A 15,723-nucleotide genomic window follows, 5' to 3' on the forward strand; every position below is an offset into this window, starting at 1 on the left:
CTATGCCAAATCCATAAATCCTCTAAAACAACGCATCCCACTTATTGTCTATTTACAATATTTCCTTCCCACGCTTCCTTCTGTTAGGCGTACCTAATTGAACGACCTGATTTTGAAAGATTTCTGGCAGAGTCTTCTCTTACCATTCTAACTATTCAGAATCTGTACGCAGCAAATACCAACAATGCCTCACAGGGCATACAGTTATACGACGCATTCCCGCCATCCAGAGCTTCCAATTTCAGGTAAAAATATCAAAACTTACCTTTGTAACTTCCCATATCATCACTCACCTTCTTCCGTCGATACTGTGCTTCTGCTAAGATCAAGAGTTAGTACAAGGAATCTCATTTCCTATGACTTGGCTCTATCGCACGATCTAAGACAGAAAGAAGGTCAACAATCCCTAGATGCCCTGCAGCCTCCTGTTTATAAATGTGGCCGGCTTCATACCCATAAACAGGACTCTACTGGACACAACTTTGCAGACAACCCTTAGGACGACCTACTCTGATACCACTTGGTCACACCCTAATCTTACTAGGGTGTGATGGGCACCCGACCCTTACTTAGGGCCGAGCGAACCCGCTGACTCTTATTACACACATAATCACTTTGGACTCTTAAGTCAAATAAAAATGAAACACATTCTAAGGGCCTACAGAATCATTCCTTTCATCGTTCTCAAGGCAAGTGAAATTTTGTTATCATATGGAATCTGTAACATAATGCATAATAGTACATCGGCTTACAGAGCCGCTTACAAGACTGACAACCCACATACGTGACGCTGTTTGCAAAGTCTCTAACATCAATCCGAAATCATAACATATATACTCTGACTCGGCAACACTCCGAAAGGAAATGGAGCTCGCCAATCCCGCTGGAACATCTTCTAGCAATGTCTTCTACTTAACTGGGTGTACCTGCGTGGCATGAAACGCAGCCCCCGAAGAAAGGGGGTCAGTACGGAATATGTACTGAGCATGTAAGGCATGAAATACAGTAAAGAGGATCATAAGAAAACAGAGATTTACCAGAAACAAATATGACCTTTAAAAGCATCAATGCACTTGCCCTTTTGAAATGAAAATCATACGTACATTATCATATACCGTACCCGGCCCATTATGGGACTCGGTGGATAAAATCATGTCATCACATCACCATATCATCATGCATGCATATATATAAATATATATACCATACCCGGCCCTCTAGTGAGGGACTCGGTGAATAAAATCATGCCATCACATTACCATATCATCATGCATGCATATGTATAAATATATATATATATATATACCATACCCGGCCCTCTAGTGAGGGACTCGGTGAATAAAGTCATACCGTACCCGGCCCATCATGGGACTCGGTGCCATAATCATGTCATCATGTACATATACCGTACCCGGCCCATCATGGGACTCGGTGCCAAAATCATATCATCATATACATATACCGTACCCGGCCCTCTAATGAGGGACTCGGTGAACAATGCAGTGGAATACGCACGATAACATATCCTGGCCCGGGACTTAGTGAAAGATACATTGAGGCATGCACGAGCAGAGTAGTGAGAAACTGTATGCACATAAATCAATTTTCAAGACTCGATAGATAGGTACGCTAACCGACACTTGAAAGATCACAAACACGTTTCGGGTCAATCCGAGTTAGTATAAGAAAGTTATGGACATTTTAGTACAGAAACCTCTACGAACGTTTTAAAGCAATCCGAGACCGTCTACGAAAGTTAGGAACATTAATTCTTACAGAACTCTTTTAAAAACATATCAAAAGTGCATTTGAATCATAAACAAGCTCGGAATCAACGAATAGAGTTACCCCAAGATACGTATCATATCTTACTTGGCTCTAGGACATGCCAAAAGAAAGAAAGGGTAAGCCTCACATACCTGTTCCACGTCCTATTAGCTACGCTTATTTGTCCAAGCTTGCTAGTCTACATTCAAGAGAATTTACACAATCATTAGACTCATCGTCATACGGTTGTCTTAGTCCTTCAAATAAATTCATTTATAATTTGCCGAAATTTCGGCAGCATTTCCCCTGTAAATTCAACCAACCCCGAGAATCCAACTCGGCCAAATTATCAACAACAATACCAACAACCACATTAACAGCTTCAACAATCAATTCAAATGCATTCTAACGTTAGTAACTCCTTTTACATAATTCGACGACATTTCACTTACATTCAATTCAATCACATACAATCAAGCTAACATCAATGCTCACACGTTCAAATACTTGCCCAAGACCTTACAAAAAAAAACTCAAGAACACTTCAAACAATCCGCGCAATGATCAAAATGGCCCAACCAATTTGCAACACCACCCGAAACTTTCCAACTCCATAAGAACAACAACGACACATTCTTTTCTTCCAAATTCATAAACTACTCCAACAATCCACACATTAGCAAATTCATTCATACAAATATAAGAAACCATACTAATTTCACATTAACTTCTGCAACAACCCACAAACAATTACAACTTCTTTTCAAGCCATCAAACCTTCCTTTTCATTATGGAGTCCACAACAATAACAATCAAACTACTAAATAAAATCAATTCATCTTATCTTACCAACACACCTTTATTCGGCCACAATCTTCACATCCATATTTCATGAATTTCATCCATTTCTACATACTACAACACTCACAAATCATCCACAACACATGAAAGAGAATATTAAACCTTACCTTCTTCCACTTGTCTTCTTACTTGGCTAGGGTTGTATATTGCACAAATGAATGATTTGATTATTCCAACAACCACTCCATGTTAATAAGGGCCCTCCACTTGGTTGAATTACTAGAAGAAAATGTTTTTTTGATCAATTTCTCATGGGGTAAATTTTTCTTAGCCATGGCCGAATACCACCATGTCCCTCTCTTGAAGTTTCTTGAAATTTTTAAGAAGAAGAATGAGTCTTGCTATGTAAGCCCTCACCTACATATATATGTATATACATGCCCCACCTCATGGCCTAAAGTAATTGGCCAAGCCATGGGTGGGACCCACACACACGGCCAAATTGGCCCTTCATGAACTTTCTTGAATACTTGTGAATTTCTCTTTTTACCCTTAGCCTTTCTCAACATTTCCATACTAATAAACAACTTGTGTATTAAAATAATTCCGGAAAATAGTCTTGCCCTTAACTTACCACGACTATCTTGAAATATCCGAATGTACAAAATATGGGATATAACAGTTAAGAAGTGCCAAATATGCCCTTAAAGTATGTGAAATTAAGCAAATATGCCCTTTTTTAATAATACCTATGAGTGATATTCAACCAGGTCTGATTTCCCCATATTTAACCAAATTAAAAAATTAGTTCTTTGGTTGACAACCCTCTTCCAACTATGCTAATTTTTTATAACAGTGTTTCTCCAAAACAAAATGACTTTGCTCCATAATTTCTTAACTTGAGTTACTTCATAAATACAAAACAAAGCAAAATGACTTTACTCCATGATTTTCTTCAGTGGCGAATTTAGGGCCTTTTTTTGGAGCACGTGAACACATGGTCTGGCCAAAAATTAGGTATTTTATGTATATATTTTCTAAAATTAGTATAATACTACCTACGGGAACATATACTACAAAAGACTAAATGGTGCAGTTGATTGAAAATTGAGTGGTGAACCCATGCTCCAGAAATCCTAGATTCGCCTCTGATTTTCTTAACTTGAGAACCATTTGAGAAATTTGATTAATCTTCATTCTCCAATAGAGAACAACTCAAAAGTATAAAAATAAGCATCATTGAAAGCATAAAGCAGTCATTACAAACATAAGAAACAGGAAAGCTTATTAAGATCAAAAGTTGTGAGTAATATTATTTTGGAGGAATAAAGAGCAAGGATACCAACATAAAACATAGAAATTAAAGCTAAAGCATAAGAATAGGAACAAATTCAAATTCCACAATAAGCCTTGAGAAGATCTCTAGCTCCGTAACCAATTCCGGATATAACATGTTTATAGTATCCAGCGACGTCATAGGGCTTGAAAAGCATCGGGTGTTCCTGATCCACTAGTTCTTTTGGGGCCTCTACGATGTAACCTGGTTTTGGCGAAGCAAATAACATAATGGAGGACCTATCAATGTCGCACGCCATTTTTACTCTGTGGAAAGAAGGTGATAGTTGACCATTTGTCCATGCCTGTAACAATTTACACAAAATACTTCCTTTTTCAGCTTGTTTTGATAATATAATAAGTAATCTCAATCATGTCATGTATTTATTGGCTTCGTATAAATTTGAAATACAGGTAAGTTTTTACCGGGAATCACTTGCCATCAATGAATCCGCAACTAAAACGACAAAGGAATTAGGGGAAACATTGGTCTCAATCCAGTCTCCATTTTTCATCTGAACTTGCAATCCAGCTTGATCTTGTTTCACTATGGTCAAGAATCCAGTGTCTGTGTGGCCAATCATTCTTGGTTTACTCACATTTTCACCTTGTGAAACTTCCTTCTTGTAATTTATAAGCAGCAAACAAAAAGAGTTTTGAGCCAAGAATTCATCAATGTAATTTTTTATCCCTAGACTCTCCAAAATCATCCTTTTCAGCATTTCATTCAATTCCATAAGTGACTTTGAGTAGGTATTTACCACATTACTGACAAATTAATTTACTTATATGATTAAATTAAACATATAAAACTTGTAGAAATAGTAATATAAGGTGATTGTATTTAAATTAAAAGACGTGATGGAATAACAATCCTGGGATTACTATTTCTGAGGTAAAACAACAAAATGACAAAAATGCCATCCTCAAATACTCTTCTCCCAGGTAAAGGTTGGGCGAAAGACTAGGCGAGCTTACTGCTTATAACTGCCATGGTTTAAGCTTTAGGCTCCATAGCCGGAACTCTATTTAGGTATTAGGGACGGAAGGACGCCACTCAACACATATGGTGAGGTTCAATGCCTAACAAAAACGGCCAAAAGAAAAAGGAAAAAAGAAGGATATGCGGATGAGGAGACGAGAGAAAGAACGCATGCATTGAGATTAATTCTGCTGTCAGAGGTTCGAGGATCTATGAAAAGACATTTAAGGTTAAGGTTACGAAGTAAGAGAAGTCCATTGTTGAGAGAAGTGGTGATCTCGTCTTTGCTTGCGGGGAGAGAGGAAGCTTTCAGACCAAATTCAAGTCCTTTAAAAACATCCTCCCGTACAACACATCTATCGTGAGGCGAATGTGGTAGCATGCACTCTAGCTAGTCACTGGAGTACCTGGGCCTCGTGTGAATTTGTTGGAAATGAAGATGCTTTTTTCGAATTCTCCTCCTTTGTTTGCTTATTTTCTTTTCTGCAAAGACTTTCTTAGGACTGAATCATCACGATTAGTTCCTTTAGAACCCCTTAAATTTCCTTCTTTAATTTGAAGTTACTTTTATTAGTGGAAAAAATTCTTTAAGAAAATTAAGTTTAAAATTGAAAAATTAAAGTTCCTATATCTGATGTAAAATCAAATAAATATTTTATATGATGTTTTATACATCCAATTATTAATCCAATGAACCAAATATCAACTAATAAAAGTATATCCACAAAATAAATACTGATAATTCAAGTATAACTTATTCACTGATCAAACGGACCCCTAACTCCTCTAGAAACACAAGTTTTTCCCACTGAAATTTAGTCGGAAATTTGTGCTATAAAATATGATTTTTCCATCTCATTTCCACTGAACAACTCATTGGAAAAACGCATTGTGGGAAACATGTTCCTATTGAAACACTAAGAAACTTCCTAATTTTTTCGTGTGAAAACACTATGGTTTAGGTTTTACCCACCCACATTTAGTGGGAAATAGCCACTGAACATTTTTCAGTGGGAAATCAGTGGAAAAATAGAGATTTAATAGTAGTATAATTACTCTTACTCTTGCTTGAATCAATAATCTAATGCAAAGGAATGATCACAAAAGGTATGTTGGGCCTCATAATAAAAATGACAGAGCAGCCTAGTTAGTTGCAAGCCCAAGTTAATTACCCGGAATATTTAATTTCTTTTCTCTTTATTTAATTAGCTGTACTCATCTGTATTATAAGATTCTTAGAGGACTTATGTATATAACAACTGTGTACAGCTGTCTAAAAGGCAACTGAATCATTTTTCATTTTGCAGAGAAGCTTTAGATACTTCCAGAATTTCTCTCTCTAAAATTCTTAGCTTCTCTTCATTTCTTCTTCATTTTTCTTTCCGCATTCGCCATTTTAGTATGTTAATATGGTATCAGAGCAGAGATTCTGCTTCAGTATATGATTTCCAATTGAGCGATGTTACCCTCGTACAGTTTCATTGATATTTTTTTTTGAAATTTTGTTCTTCGCCGGAGCTCCGGTAACTTCATCGGTGATTTACGCGATTTGGTCAATTTGAAGCTTATTGTGGTGTTTGTTGACACAGACACACATCAATTTTGGTTGGATTTTGAATTTTGACAGAGTTAGGGTTTGTTTTCAAGTTTTCAGCAAAAAATTAGGGTTTTTTTTATTTGGAGTCTTCACAATCGAGATATTTGACATTGTGATCTGTGCACAGCTCTGTTTCTACAACAAAATTGGTAACTTCGCCTGAACATTAGGGTTTCCAGGCTAGAATCTTTGCATTTGAGACTTGTGACATCACGCTCTGTCCAAGCTTAGTTTTTGCAACAATTTTGGTGCATTCGTTCCTTGAATCTTTTCTATTGATTGTCTATTAAAGTAGCTTTGGTTTGTATAAGTATGGGAACTAATGCACCAGCTAATGGTTCCACTACTGCTACTTACGTTCCTGACTCTTCGAGTCCATTGTACCTTGCAATGTCTGATGTGCCTGGGATATCTCTTGTTCCTGTTCCTTTCTCTGGAACTGGGTTTGGGGGTTGGAGAAGAAATATGGTCGTTTCTCTATTCGCTAGGAACAAAATTGCTTTAGTAGATGGGAGTTTTACTAAACCTTTAGATGATTCACCCCAGCTTAGGCAATGGAGTAGGGTTAATCATCTGGTGATGTCATGGATAACTCATTCCCTTACCCTTGAGATAGCTGAGAGTGTGCAGTACTCTGAAACATCACAGAGCATTTGGTCTCAGTTGAATAAGAGATATGGGACTGTGAATGAAACTAGAATATTTGAGCTTAAAAAGGAGATAGCTTCCACTAGTCAGGGGTGTTTGGATATTGCCTTCTATTTCAATAAGCTCGAGAAACTTTGGGATAAATTGAGCTTCATGCACACTAAGAATGCAAATAGGTGCATCTGTACTGCTAAAGAAGCACTTATCCAAGAGGAAGAAGAAAATAGGCTCTACCAATTCCTCATGGGGACTTAATGAGACTTAAATGAGGATCAAGGGTAACTTACTGATGATGGATCCCCTTCCCTCTTTGGACTCAGCCTATAGTATACTCTTACAAGATGAGAAACAGAGACAAGTTACTCCTAGCTGTCAGTTTAGTACTGAGTCTGCCTCCTTCACTGCACAAACTGCTTCTCCCAATAGGCAATTTACTCAAAGAATTAGCTTTACTCCCAATAATCAGTTTCCCAAGTCCAATTTGGTGTGTAAGTATTGTAAGAAGGCTGGGCACCTCATTGATAAGTGTTACAAGCTTCATGGGTTTCCCCCTCATTTTAAGTTCAACAAAGGCAACAAAACCATTGCAATTGTTGAGGTTCAAAGTGGAGGCACTTCTAATCATGCTAGCTCCTCAGAGCAAGTTCCTACTCTCACCAAGGAGCAGTACAATCTGTTGATGCTCATGTTGCAGCAGACTCACATTTCAGATTCTCGGCTATCAGCATTTGCAAATTTGAAATGTGAGTCTTTAGCTGATATCAGCATTTGCAAATTTTACTGGTATTATATCTTTAGCTGATAAAATAAATAGTGTTTCTAGTGCTTGCATGCTAGGTAATGTTCCTGATTGCATTTGGATCATAGATTCTGGGGCCACCCACCACATGACCTATAACATAGACTTTCTTTTTGACATTAAACCCTTAGTCATCCCCTATCTAGTAAATTTACCAAATGGGTACAAAGTTAAAGTGACATGCGCTGGCTCTTTACAATTTCTCTCTTTCACCTTACACAATGTTCTGTGTCTACCATCTTTTCACTACAACCTCATTTCTGTCCACAAATTTGTTACTCAATTGGATTGCATTGTCCTGTTCACTAAATTTTCCTGTCTTCTACAGGCCCCTTCAATGAAGAGGCCACTGGAAGTTGGCAAATTGGATGATGGACTCTACAAGCTCCAACAATCAGCAATCTGCTTTGCATAGCTGTGCTTCTGGTTCTTTTGATATTCCTGTTTCTGTTAATTCTGTTCATGTTTCTGTTAATTCTAATTGTTGTTCTTCTGTTACTACTTCTCCATTGCCTGATGTCATCCTTATTCCCTGTATAAATCATTCCACTTCAAATAAAATGGAGATTTTATGGCACAATCGTTTAGGACATATACCCTTTGCTAGAATGAAGGATATTTCTTCCATTCTCTGTAAATTTTCTTCTCAACAATCTTTGTAGCCCAGACTATCTTTTCCTACTAGTTCTATCAAAACTGCTTCCCTTTTTCAACTGATTCATGTTGATTCTTGGGGACCTTATAGTACCTCTATATATGGTAGTTCCAAGTACTTTATTACCATTGTTGATTATTACACTAGATCTACTTGGACCCACCTTATGGGGTCTAAAAGCAATGCATTTCTCTTGTTAAAAGCTTTCTTTGCCATGGTCAAAACACAATTTGATGCTTCAGTCAAGTCAGTTAGGAGTGACAATGCTCTAGAATTAGGTTCAAGCTCTTTCAATAGCCAATTTTTTCATGATCATTGAATTATGCACCAAACATCCTGTCCACATACACCCCAACAAAATGGGGTGGTGGAGAGGAAGCATAGATATTTTCTGAAAACCTCTAGGGCATTACTCTTTCAATCTAGATTACCACTCATGTTTTGGGGTGATTGTCTGCTTACTACTACCTACCTTATTAACAGATTTCCATCCACCTTACTTCACAACAAATCCCCCTATGAACTTGTATATGGTCATGCTCCGTTTTTTTCTCATCTCCGAACTTTTGGGAGCCTCTGTTTTGCTACTGTCCCTAAGGTCTATAGGAAAAAGTTTCAGCCTAGAGCTGACCCTTGTGTATTCATTAGTTACCCCCTAGGAAAGAAGGGCTATCAATTGTATAATTTGACCACCAACACTACTCTTATATCTAGGGATGTAGTCTTTCATAAATCCATCTTTCCTTTTGCTCAGCCTTTAACCTCTTTTATTAGTGCATCTACTCTTCTTCTTTCTTCCCAGTAACCTGAACCTGATCCACCTTCCACTACTTCTCCTCTTTTAGTGTCTGATCTTCCTGATTTAGCTATACCACCTACACATGACCCTGTCCCTCCAGTTGTTCCCTCAGTTGAACCTAGAAGATCCTCTAGGGATCATCACCTTCCCTCTCACCTTCAACCTTACATCTGTACCATTTCTCCATTCCTATGTGGCTCTAGTTCCTTTTTTCTCTTGCTTTCAGTCATTAGATGGACCTACTGCATTTGAACCTGTCTTATCAGTAGGCTGCCTCAATTCCTGCATGGTAAGAGGCTATGCATAAGGAATTTGAGGCTCTTGAGGCCAACAATACATGGTCTGTTGGTTCCTTGCCACCTGGCAAGAAGCCTATATGCTACAAATGGGTTTATAAGGTCAAATATAAAGGTGATGAGTCTGTAGAAAGATACAAAACTTGGTTAGTTTGTAGGGGGACACTCAAGTAGAAGGTGTAGATTTCAATGAGACCTTTTATCCTGTCATCAAGTTTTCCACCATTAAATGTCTCATCTCTATTGCAGTTAAGAAAAAATGGCCTTTATTTTAATTGGGTGTGAATAATGCCTTTCTCCATGGTGATTTGGAGGTAGAGGTCTTCATGAAGTTACCACCTGGTCTTACTGTCTTTTCTCCTACTGGTTCACCTTTTTTTTTGCTACTTCAAAAGTCCCTTTATGGGCTAATACAAGCTTCAAGGAAATAGTATGCAAAGCTTTCTCAAGCTCTATGCTCAAGGGGTTACATCCACTCTATGAATGACTATTCACTGTTCATCAAGCAGTCCCGTTCCTCCATTGTTCTATTGGCAGTGTATGTTGGTGACATTATTTTGACTGGTGATGATTTGGATGAGATTACTAGTCTCAAACAGTTTCTGGACCTTCAATTCAAGATCAAAGATCTGGGTGTTCTTCATTACTTCTTAGGCACTGAGGTGGCTTATTCAGAGTCTGGTCTTGTCCTACTTCAAAAGAAAATTCATTCATGATCTTCTCTTAGAGTTCTATTGTGATTCTGTTAGCCCTGTGACCTGTCCTTTGGATTTGAATATGAAGTTAAAGGTTGTTGATGGTGATCTGTTATCTTCTCCTGAATCATACAGAAGCCTAGTTGGGAAATTAAATTTCTTGACCCACACCAGGCCTGATTTGTGTTTTGCTGTCCAGCACTTGAGTCAATTTTTGAAATCTCCCAGAACTCCTCACATGACTGCTGCCCTGCACATACTATGTTATCTTAAGGGTTCTTCTGATGTTGGTATTCATTTTAGCCACTCTCCTGATCTGTCCCTTTCTGCCTATTGTGACAGTGACTGGGCCGCTGTCCAGATACTCGTAGGTCTGTTTCTGGGTTCTGTGTATTCCTTGGTGACTCTCTAGTTGGATGGAAGGTAAAGAAGCAACCTGTGGTGTCTTTTTCCTCAGCTAAGGCTGAATATAGAGCCATTAGTAAGGTGGTGGCTGAGTTGACTTGGACTGTTCGTTTGTTGGCTGATTTTGGTGTTTTTGTTTCTGGGACTGTCCTAGTTTATTGTGAAAATCAAGCGGCTATTCATATTGCTCATAATCCAGTATTTCATGAGCACACTAAGTATATCGAGGTGGATTGTCATTTCATTACAAAGCTTCAGGATGGCCTTATTTCACTTCACCATGTTTCTACCACTGCTCAACTGGCAGATATATTCACCAAGCCCTTGACTGGGGTCCTCCATCATTCCATTTTGCCCAAGTTGGGTGTATTATTACCCTCCAACTTGAGGGGGGGGGGGGGGGGAGGGGTGTTGGGCCTCATAATAAAAATGACAGAGCAGCCCAGTTAGTTGCAAGCCCAAGTTAATGACCAGGAATATTTTCTTTTCTCTTTATTTAATTAGCTGTACTCATCTGTATTATAAGATTCTTAGGGGACTTATGTATATAACAACTGTGTACAGTTGTCTAAAAGGCAACTGAATCATTTTTCATTTTGCAGAGAAGCTTTAGATACTTCCAGAATTTCTCTCTCTAAAATTCTTAGCTTCTCTTCATTTCTTCTTCGTTTTTCTTTCCGCATTCGCCATTTTAGTATGTTAATAAGATAAGCAAGCATAATACCTATTATGAGGATTTCCATCAGGCCAAAAGGTATTGAAAAGGTCTCAACACTTTCAGGGAGGAGTAAATCGGCAGTGCGCCTAATGTCATTGAATGGTGTGTGTGGAAGTAGGTCTTGGTACCGAGCAAAGGGTTTATCTAGATATTCTCTCAGTTTGGACTCCAATGGGAATATTTCTTTTAAAGTATCAAGCATGGCTTCTCCAATTTCCTTTGGGATCTTATCATATATTGCTTCAAAGCAACCATACTCTTTCAAGGCCTGGAAGACTTGAGCTTTTGTTGAGTCTCATTGTGCAGTACCTGGTTTCAAGTCTGGCTTGCAAAAATCTATGGTGGGAATCTTGGAGACCATGGATGAATTTACTAATATAGTGGATTTGAATACACTAAGCTGCCTTCAGATATATCAAATGGACATATTCTTTACTCTTCCTTTCCAAATATATATATACTGGTTGTTGACACCCAATTTTGTCCCTCTTTTATTTAATTTACTCGGGCTTCTAAATTTACTGACGAGCTAAATACTTTATTTTTTACAATATTTTATTGCCACTACTACTAATATCATTACTTTTATTTTCAACATTACAAGTATTACTTTACTACAAATTTTAGATGATTCGTCATCATTTCATTTTTTTCGGGTTTGGACTCGTTAAATTAATTACAAGACAACACTTTGCAAAATATTTTTTTATATATTAATTATTTATTGTCTTTACATAATATATATTATACCATTTATTAAATTAGAAGCCCAAAAATAATTAAATAGCGGAGGAAGGATCAACAATTTTCAGCCAAATTAATGACCCGAAATGCAAATACAATATTATGTCCCTATCCAAATAAACAACCCACATTTTAATACCCAACCCACATTATATCAGCCCATTTCGAATAAAAATCAGCTCACTAACGACCAGCCCAATTCCCTTACCCGGTCCAGCCCAATTCTATTTTTACCCGACCCGGTCCGGCCCACTACAATTAAAACCCCTAAAACTCTCCTCCTCTTTCATTTCCCTCCCCTTCTCTCTTTCTCCTTCTTCTAGCCGCTCCCACCTCCCACCATTTCCACTCCATCCACTTCTCCTTGTCCCCCCACGCCTCATGCTCCTTCCACTTCTCTTTGTCTCCCACTCCTATTGCTCATACGCTCCTCTCTCCCCTCATATTTTCCTATAAAAAGGGGAATTCCATTTGTTTCTAGGGAGGAGTTTTGAAAATTCCAAACCTTATTTCTGTTTGCTCTTTTATTTTTCGAAGTCAAGCATATAAAAATTTCGAGGGATTTTTTTCAGATTTCTTTTGAGAAAGTTGATTCAGTTTTGAGGGACACAACTATCTTCCACACTTGATTTTTCCTTTTCCGGTGAACTTTAGCCGCGACCAACAATTACTCTATTTTCATTTTTTCGTTTTGAAACTTTAGTTACTTTAATCGGGTTCGGGTTCGGGTTCGTTCGAGTTCGAGCATAGATTCGAGACCCCGACGACCTCCGTTCACTGCACCCACAACAGGTCGGTGAATTTTAAGCTTTAACCTTTTCTCTGTTTTTTTTACTTTCACGGATGAATCTGCCTATTTGAAATAAAAACATGAATTTGAGTCTCTAGTGTAAAATCATGCCTTCGGAATATGTTAATGTCGTATATGGGATGCTTGTGTTGATATTCGGACATCTGTTATGTTGATGTATTGTGAAAGTAGATATCAAGCATTCCTCTTGTCGATACCTGTGTCGTATGGATTAAATTCATTTTTAGAAATCAATGTTAAGTCGCTGTTGTTTTCTGCCTGTATAAACTTCAGAGCTCTGTTGCTATCTTGATGGTTTCCAATTAATTTTTAGCTTTGTTTTCTGCTTGTTTAAAGTGCGACATGGTTTGGTCGATTTGATTTTGTAAGAGTTTCGGTATGCGAATTGAGAAGCATGAATCGTTTACAACTTTTGTATTTTCTTTTATCTGTTCAAATGATTTAGTGAAGATTGCTAAATTATACAGTTTGGCTTTCAAATGCATAAGTGTTTAGTTTTAACTTAAAACTCGACTGTCGTATAAGCTATTTGGGTTAACATCTGTCCAGTCCATAGTTTGCTAACCTGCACCAATGCTCTATTAAGTCCTGTAAGGCTGTTTAAAGTCCTTTGTTGACAAAATTGTTGGTTGTATACTATATGATCATTTCCGTTAAATTGGTACCTGATCAGGCTCATTTAACTAAGTTTGTTTTAAGCATTGAATTTGTAGTTTATTGGACATGTTCAGCATATAAATTGGTTGGCTGGTTCGGCCTTAATATATGTTAGCACATAAGTTAGTTCTATCTTGGTTTATTTATCTGTGCTAGCATTAGTATGCAGTAGTTGAATCTAGTTGTCCAATATGTATATCCTCGTATTGATTCGCATGTTCATTTTTGGTTGTTTGATCAAACACTTAAAACACTCTATGCCTAAAATTACTGTTGGTACTGCTAGTATGAAATTAGACATGATCCTTTTGCCTTAGGTTATAATTGCCTTGAAGGAAACTTATTTGATATGGTTTTCATGCATTATATTGTTGTCCCGTGTTTGTATAAAATCAGTTAAATGCTCTCTCCTTCCTGCACATGTGGCTGTTGCATTTAGCTAGGAATTCTGAAAATATGCACGATCTCCTGCACTGTTGAGAATGCAAAATATTTATGTGAACCTCATTCTTTATAACTAATAAGAGTGATTCAAATTTGGAAATAGAGGTGGGAAGAGATGTTGATTAGTTGGTCTCGCTAAATGGGATCCTATTTGTTGGACTACTTCTAATCATATTCCCTTTAACACTTTCTTATAAAAAAAAAAAAAAAACGAACAGGAGTAAAAACTAGTGAATAGGGTGTGTGTATGTTGCCAGGAGTAGTGATAGCAATAGCAATGGTAGGCTGTTGCATTTTGCTTTATTTGTTTTCCTTCTCTTCTGAGTCATGAGTATAAAAGGCAAAGACAAGTGTTTGGTGTTTATGAGGTGGCTCTGTTATGTCACTATGATATGATATTGGGAGAATATCGTGTTAGCCTCTATCCCAACAGCCATTAACGACTTCATTTCAATATTGCAATTGGAAATTTTGAGCTTACAATTGAACAAAATCAGAAATCGTGTGAAGTGTCCGTAAAAAAAATGGTTCTTTGGTTCTACTCTTGTAGTATGATATAAGGAAATCTCTGTAACTATTCCTACCCTTTAATAATCTATCTGTGCTAATTGGATCACTGCACTCTTCTCAACTTAACAATTTGTCACTTGGTTCCACTTACATGTCATATATGATTGACTCCCTCTGCGTGCTACTAGCATATACATCTTGTCCTTATTTCGCACTCTATCTGAAGAATGTTTTGTATATCTTCACTTTACTAATTTTTTTCTTTTATTTTTATGCATGAATATCGCATACGAGTCCCTTGGAATCGTCATCTCCCGCATTTGATGTTGGGCCAAAGCCCAACAAAATCCTCCTCTCGAGTCAGCCTTCCGTTCGCAGTGAACGAATTCTGGGCCGAGGCCCATATGCCATACAGTATCAGGCAGTCCGCAACAACACATATAAATTGTTACTGGGCCGAAGCCCAGTTGCAAACAGATGGCAACAGTCTAAATGGGATGAGCCCATTCTCATTATATCTACTCCTCTATTTTTTATTTTTGTGTGTATTTAACATGTATTGTATGACTGACATTCGTGCTTGTTAATTAAACTTTAGTAACATTAAGGGTTTTAGTTTAGTTGTGGGTAGTTAATTTTACAAAATTACATTCACTTCTAGTTATGTTTTAAACTGCTTATATAGTATCGATAACATTTATTTGGAATAATTTTTTAATAGCATGACTATATATATTTGAGTTAAAAGAATCAATATTTATGCCTTTATCTTAGAACACTTGAAATACACATTTGTTAAAATATTAATATAAATCTTGCAATAACTTTACAAATGCATTTTAATCTGCTAGTTAGCGTAATTCATAATCGGAATACATATGAAACATCACTCATCCCATTTCTTTTGGTTTATTTATAATTAAACTCTTATTAAATCACTACATTTTCTACAAGTATTATTTTAAACATTACTATTACACTTTCGTTTAAAAATCAACAACATTTATAAGTCGTGTTTACGAAGTAACATTAGGAATATCCTTTTATACAACTTATTATT

At 37.2% G+C, this 15,723-nt stretch overlaps 1 long non-coding RNA gene and 1 pseudogene across 1 annotated transcript; one reads left to right on the top strand and one right to left on the bottom strand.

The window, feature by feature from the left end:
• Positions 1–3,959: 3,959 nt before the first annotated feature.
• On the bottom strand, positions 3,960–11,858 carry LOC132637169 (2-oxoglutarate-dependent dioxygenase AOP2-like; annotated as a pseudogene).
• A 904-nt stretch (positions 11,859–12,762) lies between these two features.
• LOC132638201 (uncharacterized) lies at positions 12,763–15,317 on the top strand. The gene is made up of 2 exons (XR_009581628.1): positions 12,763–13,033; positions 15,001–15,317. It is a non-coding gene; the product is annotated as an uncharacterized LOC132638201 (long non-coding RNA).
• Positions 15,318–15,723: the final 406 nt, after the last annotated feature.

This window comes from Lycium barbarum, chromosome 4 (genome assembly GCF_019175385.1).
Source record: "Lycium barbarum isolate Lr01 chromosome 4, ASM1917538v2, whole genome shotgun sequence".
Lineage (NCBI taxonomy): Eukaryota > Viridiplantae > Streptophyta > Magnoliopsida > Solanales > Solanaceae > Lycium > Lycium barbarum.